This window comes from Petaurus breviceps, unplaced genomic scaffold (assembly GCF_028583685.1).
Source record: "Petaurus breviceps papuanus isolate PSGF00001 unplaced genomic scaffold, PetGlider_PUasm1.0 126, whole genome shotgun sequence".
Lineage (NCBI taxonomy): Eukaryota > Metazoa > Chordata > Mammalia > Diprotodontia > Petauridae > Petaurus > Petaurus breviceps.
Window position 1 is genome coordinate 25,285,137 of NW_027185655.1, and position 10,510 is coordinate 25,295,646.

A 10,510-nucleotide genomic window follows, 5' to 3' on the forward strand; every position below is an offset into this window, starting at 1 on the left:
GAAGGAAGGAAGGAAGGAAGGAAGGAAGGAAGGAAGGAAGGAAGGAAAGAAGGAAGGAAGGAAAAGAAGGAAGGAAGGAAGAATAGTCTCACCCTGGATTCCTATTACATTGGGGTATTGTGTCCTTTCCTTAGATCTCTCTTTGAAAGATTCAGAACTATAGGGCATCTCAAAGAAAGAATTCATGGCCTCAACCACTTTCTGTTCCTAGATCTTGCATTTCCTTCTGAGAAACTGTAGCCAGAGAGCAGCAAGCTCTCATTTGGATGGGGAAAAGGGCAAGCTGTTCTCTTCTTGAAATGTTGGCATGTGCTGCCATCTAGTGGCAAAAAAGCAATCTAATCTGAGTATTCTTTTGCTCTTTGAATGTATACATTTAACTATTTGAAATGTGAAAAAACTCCAATTTATTGAGATTTTTACAATAGAAATTTCGACTGAAGAAAAATGTTCTTTTTTCCACTAGAGTTTTTCATGAAGTGAATAAAAGTACCGTCTCACTCAAAAGACAACAAGAATTATGCTGCCCTGGCACCACCCTCCGCCCCCTCCCCTGCCCTATCCTTTTATTGGCTCATATTACTCACCATACAAATTACACAATTGCAGGAGAATGTCATGTCACTGAGACCCTGCTGCTTTTCAGGTCATTCATCCACCAGACAACTCATTGTAGTTCAGATGGCTGCAAGTAATATTAATATATAGAAATATATAAAACTCTATATGGAAAACATTTTCAGTCTTTGATTAGATTTACGCTTTTCAGTTTTCATTTGTTTAAAATATTTTATTTCATACGTATTTCCAATAGTTCCTTTTTACTTGTGTTTTGTATATCTAAGGGGCATTCATTCATATACCATTTTTTAAGAAATCTAGCTTTTGTAGATGCATGCTGATGTGCTGCATTCATAAAAAAGGGCAAACCTAGGAAATGAGGGTATCTTTGATGAGCTTTATTTGTTTAAGCAGATATTCAAGTCTCCCCAAGTAAGGAGGTCAGGAGTACCTAATTTCTCTGAGTAGTTGGAGGGGTGATACTGGGTGAAAGCAATGGGTTTGGAAGATAATGTAGAAGAATTGCAGTCTTCCAAAAGCTCTAACAGCTTCAGACTGCACTAAGACTTTTGGGATACTGGGGAGGGGGGAATATAATGGTAATTGGGCACAAAGATCTAAGGTATTTAGAACCTTAGGATACATAATTTACAAAGAGATTTTACTATTCATACCAATGGTTACTTTATATCCCCCATGGATCCAAAAACACATTGTATGGATCTAATTACCCCTTCTATCCCACCATGAATCTAAAACTGGTATTTGAGTTATTCAGAGCCAGGTATTTTATAAAATGCCCTTGATTCAGGTTATGGTTCAAAATACAAAAGAAGAAATGAATAAATGACTGTCCTCACGAAACTTATATTCTAATAGGATGAAATAATATACATCCACACAAATGAACTATAATATAGCAGTAATATGTGGAGCTTTTCCAGCAACTGAGTTTGAGTTTTTCAGGAGCTGGGGTTGACCCCTATGGTCTTCAAGAACACTGGATGGCGCCTGTGCCCCAGTGAGACATCAGAATTGAACTTTAGTAGAGGTTATTTGGAATTTTTATGTCTTTTCTTCTAATGAATGGACCAATATGAGAATCAATCTTTAAACATAATCTATCCAGTCTGTTAAACCCTGTGTTCCAGACACAGTTACTGGGTTGCTGGTTTCTTTTTTTCTTTAAGCTACACTGCTCTGAGCAGCCTGGAAGTTTTCAGTCATTTTTTCAACCAGTAAGGTATCCCAGAAGTGATAGGCATCCAACTAAGAGGGTAGATGATTGGTTGTCAGTTTTGTCTGGGAGGATATCTTCACTATGGATTTATTTCAGAGACATCTTTGATATCTTTTCATTTCTCCAACAATTTGATTTGGAAGGAATTTGTCCAAAAAAAATGCCGCCCTCCTACACACCCAAACATTACATACACACACACTTTAATAAGCAATAAACAATCATTTTTTTTCCCTTTAGGGAATCTGTCCCACTGACATACACTTGAGAAAAAAAGGCTGTTTCTATCTTCTTTGGGCTCTTCTATTAAAGCTCATTTGAACATGGAATTCTCTTCTCCTAAGAAAAATTTCTTATGGTCTCCTAGTTGAATTCAAATTTTAAATTTGTTAGCTACTTAACCTGGAAAGGTCAGCAGCAGAGGTCAATGAGTTGGAAGTTGGAAGAAGAGGCCAGACAAGCAAAATCTCTCTGTGTCCTCAACTGCCATGAACTTGGGTTTCATTGACCCAAGATCTATAAGGATCTTGACTAGATGGATCAAAATGTAGGTTTCCAATGCCATTTAGTTTCAAAGATGATACTGGTATGTGATAATTGGATTTTAGAAATCCATTAAGAAGGAATTTATTTACTATTTGTTATCAATTACCTCCAAGTAGGAAATATTTCCTTCTTTAATAAAAATTTCTCTTCTTGGAATCAGGTACAACTTTTTTCTTTAGCCTGACTCAATGGCCAAAGAGTAAAGTACTTCGAAAGATCTATATCACTGTATAGTTGGGGATACTATTCCTCAAAGTATTTGATTTAGATGGTTACAGTTTCTCTTTGGAGAGAGGCTTGTACAATAATAGTCCATAGTATAAAATACCATTTTCCCACTGGTGCTAAAGAATAACAATCTAATAAAATAAGAAATGGGGGAGGGATTAGATGCTAAGGAAGAAGGATATAATCACGTGACCAAAATTAATTTAAGGCAATGTTTACACGATCAAAGTGGAGAGGGCTATAGATTAATGGTCAGTATTTGCAAATCTGCGCTGTGGAATAGAGGCATGTTCTAAAATATTTTCTATTTGAGCTTTACAAGTCTATATTTACCAGATAACCAACTGACTCTTCTTTTCTCTTTGCTTGTATTTCTAGCCTACCAAGGTTAAAATCCTTTAGAATACCCATCAGACTCTTAGTGGCAAGGATAGACACAATGCCTTAATTTGAAATAAAATCTACCTTTTGGTTTGTAGCAAGGATATTGCGTCCACTAAACTAGATCAATTTGTGTTTCAGGACTTTTTCTCTGTCTCAAGTGAGCTCAGATATCCTTGCAAATAATTCCCCAGATGTACCTGCCCATGAAACATTACCAGCTCACGAGGTGCTAATCAGCCCTGAAAAGTGATTGGTAATATCTGAAGGGATGATGCTGACAGGAAGCCTCAGTGATCAGAAGGAACAGAGAGTCAGGGCTGGCCCAGGACATTTCCATTTGTTTGGAACTCATTACAAGTTAGCATCCTAAAATCTTGTATGTCTGTGACCTGCGGCTGAGTTTTGAATCTGATCTACACCATTGAGCCATAATTTAAAACAAGTATCTATTTCTAAATCATAAGGGCATAGAATTAGAACTGGAAGGAGCCTTAGATCTAACCTAGCCCAACACCCTCATTTTGCAGATGAGGAGACTGAATGCTAGAGAGGTGAAGTGACTTTCCCAAAGGAAATCCTTAAAAATATGCATCTGACGGCAAGAGAACAAGAATGGCTTAAAAACTTATTTGAGTTTCTCAATTCTCATTACGGTTAACATGACAGAGCATCTAATGATCATTCCATTCAATCCAACAAAGATTTGTTTAGCATCCAACATGTAAGGTATTGTGGGAATTTAGCTTAATGCATTCTCCCATCCCCTCATCCTGAAAATGAAATGAATACATGGACAGAGTGGAAATGTGACTTGCAGTCTCTTCTTGTTTCTTCTCCCAGACTGAGTATTTCTGGGTAAACCTTCCATGCATCACTACAGAGCAAGGACCACTGCTCCTCTGAGTATGTGTTTGATACCACAGAGCATTATATGTATGCATTCAGTTTTAAATGGAGCTGTAAGCTGGTGACCCTCCCCTTGACAACTGCCATACGGCAAAGAAGATGCCTCCTGAAGGTCATACTGATGAACAAGTATGTCTTAGAGCTCACATTCACATGGCATAGTTAAAATCTCAGAAAGATGTCTTCAGGGGTTTGGGTTTCATTTTCATTTGGTTGTATTTTGCTGTTGTTTTTTTCCTGTTTTTACCTTGGCTTTTCAGATATGGAACATTTCTTTTGTTGTTGTGGATTTCCCTATTGCTGTATCTTCTATGCAATTCCTTTTCTAAAGAATTCCTACCAGAGAAGTGCTCACTAGGCATTGCATTCTTTGTATTGCTGTACAGTGGAGATGTGGTTTACTAGTTCTGGGTGTGCCTCTTCTCTCCCAGTTCTCCTTGCTCCCTTCTTGCCCCCCTCCACCACCAACCCTTCCCTCCGTTGGCCCCTTCTCTTTGTAAATTGCCTGCATTTATTTCTGTCAGCCTGACATGTACAAAGTGTAAGAAAGAATTTTTAAACAGGTAATAAATTATATTTATAAGCAACAGACAATCCTGCCTTCTTCCTTCATTTGTTTGTAAGGGCAGAGTCTCTACCTCAGTTAGGGCCTCCCTTTGCCTGCCCCTCAGCCCCATCTTCTTATTTTGTAGTTATTTCTCTGGATTGTGCATAAGGACCATCATTGATGAATGATAGACCATTGGTTTCTTGTTATTTGCTACATATTTGTATGCACATGAATTCTTGTGAAAACCTTTCAGTCAAAGGGACTAAATGCACCACTTTAAAAGGTTTAAAGAATCAAACTAAGATTTGTTTAAAACACCAGGATTTGCTTGGGGCTTAGTAGAAGAAATAAGGTAACATACCTCCTTCCTTATCAAGGATACAGAAGGAACTATGGGTAAAGAGAGTCATCATATGTGGTTGCTGCATCAGCTGCTTTACTGATGGTTATCTCCAGAAATGAAAAGGACATGTAAGCAAAAGATATCAATAAAGTTTAAATATTTTTTTAAATAGGCAAAACATATAGATCTGTAGGAAAGACAGACAGGATTTATGCATAGGGGAAACCTCTTAATTTTCCATATGAGAATATTTTTTTAAAATGTTGGATTTGAAATTAGGACCTGAAAACCCATATTTAATTCTGGTACTACTCTTTGCTACCTACATAATTTTAGGTAAGTCACTTTAAATAACTGGACTTCAGTTTCTTCACCTGTAAAATAAAAGAGTTGGACTAGTTGACTAATGAGATCCCTTTCTCTTTTAAATATATGACCCCATATAGTGTTAGGGTCCCACAATCCTGAAAATTTTTTAGACTAGAAATAATGGCTTCTGAGAATTCCTTTTTAAGAAAATCAGGATTATACAGAATTTTTTTTTTTTTGTGAACAATCGGGGTTAAGTAATTTGCTCAAGGTTACACGGCCAGTTATTTCTGGGTGTGGTGCTAAGTGTCGGAGCCCATATTCGATCCCAGGTCATCCCGACACTGGAGCCGGTGCTCCTACTCGCTGTGCTACCTGGCCACCCCTATACAGAATTTTTGATAGAGAAAAGTAGTGGACTAAAAGAAGCCAAAAATGTCTACCTATTATAAATGGGCTAAGTCATGGTCTGGTGTTTATGAACTATAAGACTTGGTCATTGAATGGCAGACCATTCAGAAAGTGAAGTGGAGGAAAGAACTAAGAACCCCTTGACATCAGATTACCTAAGTAAAGGTCATTCAAATAAAGAGGTGTGCAGGGTGAGGGAAGACGGGGACTCATGAATTACATTTATATAGATGGGAGAATGGAAATTTTTTTTTAATCCAGAAAAAGGGACAATGAAATGAGCTGGGCAAGGGACAGGGAGGAAGCATTTAATTATGTCTGAGTCTGGAGTCAGAAGGGAACTGCTTTGAGTAAAACAAAGGAGTTACCTATGGTTGATTATAATTTTTGAAAGCATTAAGGAAAGATCCAGTGATAGCAATTTAAAGTGGAAGGGAAAAGGAATAGGTGTCTGTATGAGAAAGAGGAAAAATAGGATATCTAATTATCTGAAGTAAACACAGACAGAGAGATCTAGTGCTAATTGAGATAATGGAAAAAGCACTGGGCTCAAATCTCACCTCTGAAACTTACTACCTCTTCAACTTTGGGCAAGTCACTTAGCCTCCATGGGCCTTATTTTTCTCATCTGTAAAATGAAAGGGTTGGACTCTAGATAGTCTAAGAGATCCTTTTTAGCTCTAGCTTTTTTAATTAATACAAAAGAAAGAGGTAATATAATAGAGCTGATGGAGAGAAAACCAAACCCAGTCAAAACTATGAAAGTTAATGGGGAACCAAAATCAATAGCAGATTGATAGATAAGAGTAAGAGGTGTTAACAGTCATTATGGCAAGCAAAAGCATGAATAAAAGAAGAAATAAAAAAGATAAAAAACAAAAAATGAACAAAAGAAGCAAAAATTTTCAACAACTACCTGAAAAATTATTCAAAATCACTTATTTCCAGAGGAATCTAAATTAAACCTGTTGTGGTGGTTAAAGGACAAAACTAGGGACAAGAAGAAGGTTAAGCCAAAGGCTGGTCTGAAATCACAGAAGCAGATTCCTCCATAGAATCTAAATTTGGTTGGCTAGTTTCATGTTTAGAATGTGATACTGTAAAAACAGAGCATTGTTAGGGTAAGGGAATAAGGAAAAGGGAAGAGAAATAGAGTCCTGAATCTTAGAACTTGATACATGAGTTACTGGAAAAATCTTCAAAGAATTTAAAAATGAAGAAATTGCCCAGAGAGTGGCCCCACTTACTCTTCCAACAACAACAACAACAGCAGCAATAATAATAATAATAACCTCAAAGAGGAATTGTGCTCCAGACACAGAGTAACTGTAATTCCCTCCACAGGATATGAAAGCAGGAAGCCCCATAACAGTGAAGAACTCTGATGCCTAGCACTCACTTACATTACCATCCACCAGCCTCCAGAATGGTCCCATTGGCGTAGGCTTTGGGACCCACTGGCAATTTCCCTGCAGTCTTTGCTGGCACAAATTATCCTGGCTCTTATCCCAGCATTCTGTTGCAATAAACAACGGGTCTCAATTCTGTCTACCCACAGGCAGAGGAGAAGAAGATAAAAAGGAGGGGAGAGGCTGGGCTATGCCTGGAATCCAATGCTCAACCTGGGAAGGCCCCTAGATTAAGGAACCCCCATGTAAATCATCATGCAGTATAGCCAATATGGTAAACTAACTGCTACAACAAAAACTTAGATTTACATTTATCAATGTTTTGAATCAAACTTTCTTAATCAAAGAATGCAAATAATAGCCCCCCAAAAGAGGCTGATACCCTGACACTTTAGAGGTTCCCATAGATTTCTTTCTTACTGGACTCCCCAAGTTTCCCTCTTGGCCCAACCAGAAGCCATTTATTTCCCAGGGTGGTTATCTGGCAAGTGTTCAAAATCTCCATTAACCAATCAGCAGTGCCCTTGAGCCTACACAGACTTGGTAGCCCTAGTTCAACTTGGGAAGAGGCTGATGGCTAAGGTCTGAGGTGGATTTTTCTACTATTAGCTTAAGTTGTTCACCACATAATTTTATTGGTAGTTCACTGCAAAAAAAACTGATAAAGCTGTTTATATTATTCTTCTGTGATTGTCTTATTAAAGGGTATATCTGTGTTTATCTGTTGTTTAAGAACACATGCATGCTGCTTGCACAATCTTACCACGGGGGCTTATCATATTACTGAAAAACAACATGTTACTCAAATATTACTCAAATACCTCAATCACAAAATGCAGGCCTAAAACAAAACAGAACTGGTTGCAAGTTGACAAACTATCCTGTTAAGATAATAGAATTTATTCTCACATTATCAGTTAAGCTAACAAATATATTCCTACTACTTTACTGAAGTACTAAAGTACAAAAAATTATTCTCACTACTCGCTGGGTGGCAGAATCTCTGCCCAGAGCACTCAATCCTCCCCTAAACCTGCAAAAAGTGGAAAACAGTAGAAGACAGAACTAAAGAATAATAAGAAACAACAGGTAAGTCTGCAGTAGTATCCAATAGGAGCCAGTCCCATACACCCAGGAGTCAGGGATAGAAACTGGTTAAAAAAAAAAAAACAAAAAATTCTCAGGAGAATAGCAAGATGGCAGAGAAAGAGGAAGCAATACAGTAGCTCCATTTTTCCCCCAAACTATTCCAGCAAAGAAGTAAAAAAGAGCCCAAGACTGAATCCTAAATGGGAAATCCAAGGAAAAATCAGTGAGTCATTTCCTGACCTAAGGTCAACACAGGGAGATAGAGGTCTGGAGGCACTGGGGACAGGATCTAGCCAGAAGGGTGCCCATTCACTCTAAAGGCTGATTCTTTGGAAAGAATAGCAAAATTGATAACCCTTTAATCAACCTGATTATAAAAGAAGAGGGAAGAAAATCAATTCAACAAAGTGGCAAATGTGTAATGTGAAACCTCAACAAAACCAGATAAATAAAAAGAATGATCAAAGCCTACTATGCAGAGTTATATGCTAATAAGCCTGAGAATACAAAAGCAGTTAATTTAAAAAAAAAAACACAAAATGCCCAAGATATCAGACAACCAAATAGTAATCCAATCTCAGAAAAGGAAATGGAACTAGCTATAAATAAGCCAGCAAAGAAAAAAAGTCTCTTTGTCCAAGTGAATTTATATGAGAATTCTATCAAAATTTTAAAGAAAAATTTATATTAATACTGCACACATTATTTTCAAAAATTGAGAAAGCATCTTACCAAACACTTTTTGAGAGGCAAATAATACTTAATCCAAGGAAGAAAACAAAGGAGAACAAATATTAATGGTGAATATTGATTCAAAAAATAATAAAATCCTTTCCAGGTGATATCAAAGAAGTAATTCATTATGACCAAATCAAATTTATACCAAAGATTCAAAGATAGTTCAATATTGGTAAAACAATCAAAATAATTTGTCATATTAAAAACAAAATATCTCAAACTACATGATTTTCTCAATAGAAGTAGAAAGAAAACCTTTGAAAAATTACAACACTCATTTATTCTAAAAATCCTGCATGTATAGGACCAAGAGGAACTTTTTTAATATCATAAAAAGTATATATCTAGGGGGCGGCCAGGTAGCACAGCGAGTAAGAGCACCGGCTCCAGTGTTTGGATGACCTGGGGATTGAATCCGGGCTCAGACACTTAGCACCCACCCAGTGTAACCTTGAGCAAGTAACTTAATCCTAATTGCTTAGGGACGGCCAGGTGGCTCAGTGAGTAAGAGTGCTGGCCCCAGTGTCGGGATGACCTGGGGATCAAATCTGGGCTTGGATACTTAGCACCACACCTAGAAATAACTGGCCGTGTAATCTTGTGCAAGTTACTTAACCCCAATTGCTTTTTTTCTTAAAAAAAAGTATATATCTAAACTCAAAATCAAGCATATGCAATGGTGTTTCATTAGAAGCTTTCCTAATAAAGGTGCCCACTCTCCCTGCTATTATTTAATATACTTTTAGAAGAGTTACCAATATAAATAAGACTATAGAAAAAAAATTCATGTGTAAAGAGATTCAAGGAAAATATTAAAATATCCCTATTTGCTAATGACATGATGACTGATTTACAAATTCCTAGGGAATCAGAAAAGAATTCAATTGAAATGATAGTTGAAACAAACTTTCAAGCTATAGAATAAATCCACAAAAATCAATATCAATGCTATATAATAATAATAGATTGTAAAAGGGATCAATAAAAAGGAAATGTCATCCCAAATAACTACAAATAGCATAAAATATTCAGATGTTAATCTGCAAAGTATATTCAATGCTTATACCCATTTAATTACAAACTTCTCCTTAAAGAAATAAAGAACAACTTAAATGGCTTGAAGAATAATTGGAAGTGTTCATGGGTGGACTGTGCCTATATAATAAAAATGGCCATCAAACAAAATGTATAGCTTTACTGGTATACTGGGGTGAGAAGAGAGTAAAATGGCAATGTATGCAATAGGATGTGTTCAGATAGATGCTGAAGGATATTCTCTATTTGGAAACAGAAGGGTCATTCTCTGAACATTTTATCTGGAGCTAAATAAAGTACTTAGATAAATCCAGGTTGGCTTCAACACCTTAGGAGGCCAAGATGGGATGGGAAAAAGAAAAAAACACTTGAAGTATTACATCACATCTTTCAAAATATTTAAGATAGTAAAGCTAATTTCTTCAGGTGCTATTAGAAGTTAGGAACAATAACTCAAAATTAGCTAGTGTAAATAAATTTGGTTCAATTTGTTAGGTGATACATTTTGGAATATATACAAGAAAATGTCTACATTTTTCATTAAATTAGACTCAGACATCCCACTGTGGGTACTATATCACAAGGAGATTATTGACAACAAGAAGAAAAAATATGAACAAAAAATACAGAAAGGAGCTGAATCTATAATTCCATTGGTTTAGGAGATTCCCAGCATCCTGCCCACCAGCATCTTCTCAGCAATTTTTATCTGAGAGAGTTGTCTGGCACACCAAGAGGTTAAGCGAACAGATGACTCTGAG